Raw genomic sequence first — 2,484 nt, 5'->3', positions numbered from 1 at the left:
CTAGTTCTATAACTAAGGGCCTGTACACACCCTCCTAGTACTATAACTAAGGGCCTTTACTCACCCTCCTAGTACTATAACTAAGGGCCTGTAAACACCCTCCTAGTACTATAACTAAGGGCCTGTACACACCCTCCTAGTACTATAACTAAGTGCTTGTACACACACTCCTAGTACTATAACTAAGTGCCTGTACACACACTCCTAGTACTATAACTAAGTGCCTGTACACGCACTCCTAGTACTATAACTAAGGGCCTGTACACGCACTCCTAGTACTATAACTAAGTGCCTGTACACGCCCTCCTAGTACTATAAGTAAGTGCCTGTACACGCCCTCCTAGTACTATAACTAAGGCCCTGTACACACCCTCCTAGTACTATAACTAAGTGCCTGTACACGCCCTCCTAGTACTATAACTAAGTGCCTGTACACGCGCTCCTAGTACTATAACTAAGGGCCTGTACACACCCTCCTAGTACTATAACTAAGGGCCTGTACACACCCTCCTAGTACTATAACTAAGTGCTTGTACACACACTCCTAGTACTATAACTAAGGGCCTGTACACGCCCTCCTAGTACTATAACTATGGGCCTGTACACGCCCTCCTAGTACTATAACTAAGGGCCTGTACACACCCTCCTAGTACTATAACTAAGGGCCTGTACACACCCTCCTAGTTCTATAACTAAGGGCCTGTACACACCCTCCTAGTACTATAACTAAGGGCCTGTAGACACCCTCCTAGTACTATAACTAAGGGCCTGTACACACCCTCCTAGTACTATAACTAAGGGCCTGTACACACCCTCCTAGTACTATAACTAAGGGCCTGTACTCACCCTCCTAGTTCTATAACTAAGGGCCTGTACACACCCTCCTAGTACTATAACTAAGGGCCTGTACACACCCTCCTTGTTCTATAACTAAGGGCCTGTACACAACCTCCTAGTACTATAGCTAAGGGCCTGTACACACCCTCCTAGTACTATAACTAAGGGCTTGTACACACCCTCCTAGTACTATAACTAAGGGCCTGTACACACCCTCCTAGTACTATAACTAAGTGCCTGTACACACCCTCCTAGTACTATAACTAAGTGCCTGTACACACCCTCCTAGTACTATAACTAAGTGCCTGTACACACCCTCCTAGTACTATAACTAAGTGCCTGTACACACCCTCCTAGTACTATTACTAAGTGCCTGTACACACCCTCCTAGTACTATAACTAAGTGCCTGTACACACCCTCCTAGTACTATAACTAAGTGCCTGTACACACCCTCCTAGTACTATAACTAAGGGCCTGTACACACCCTCTTAGAACTATAACTAAGGGCCAGTACACACCCTCCTAGTACTATAACTAAGGGCCTGTACACACCTTCCTAGTACTATAACTAAGGGCCTGTACACACTCTCCTAGTACTCTAAGTGCCTGTACACACCCTCCTAGTACTCTAACTAAGGGCCTGTACACACCCTCTTAGAACTATAACTAAAGGCCTGTACTCACCCTCCTAGTACTATAACTAAGTACCTGTACACACCCTCCTAGTACTATAACTAAGGGCCTGTACACACGCTCCTAGTTCTATAACTAAGTGCCTGTACACACCCTCCTAGTACTATAACTAAGTGCCTGTACACACCCTTCTAGTACTATAACTAAGGGCGTGTACACACCCTCCTAGTACTATAACTAAGGGCCTGTACACACCCTCCTAGTACTATAACTAAGGGCCTGTACTCACCCTCCTAGTACTATAACTAAGGGCCTGTACACAGCCTCGTAGTACTATAACTAAGGGCCTGTATACACACTCCTAGTACTATAACTAAGGGCCTGTACTCACCCTCCTAGTACTATAACTAAGGGCCTGTACACACACTCCTAGTACTATAACTAAGGGCCTGTACACACCCTCCTAGTACTATAACTAAGGGCCTGTACACACCCTCCTAGTACTATAAGTAAGTACATTGCTTGTTCTTTCTATCCTTCTGTCTGTACCGTCACCAGACTCCAGCTATCTGATTTGGGATGTGACCCAGATCCACCTTGTTGTCAGCCCAGCAGAATATTGTATCAGTGGCCACAACTATTTACTGTGATGATGTAAAGACGTGATAAGAAAGCACTGAAAAATAATAAAGCAATTTATTGTTATGGACATCAGAGGGATCTGTATCATATAATGGACATCAGAGGACTCTGTATCATATAATGGACATCAGAGGACTCTGTATCATATAATGGACATCAGAGGAATCTGTATCATATAATGGACATCAGAGGGATCTATATCATATAATGGACATCAGAGGGATCTGTATCATATAATGGACATCACAGGGCTCTATATCATATAATGGACATCAGAGGGTTCTGTATCATATAATGGACATCACAGGGCTCTGTATCATATAATGGACATCAGAGGGCTCTGTATCATATAATGGACATCAGAGGGCTCT

This window comes from Taudactylus pleione, unplaced genomic scaffold (assembly GCF_031769625.1).
Source record: "Taudactylus pleione unplaced genomic scaffold, aTauple2 ptg001244l, whole genome shotgun sequence".
NCBI lineage: Eukaryota > Metazoa > Chordata > Amphibia > Anura > Myobatrachidae > Taudactylus > Taudactylus pleione.
This window is presented reverse-complemented; position numbering follows the sequence as displayed.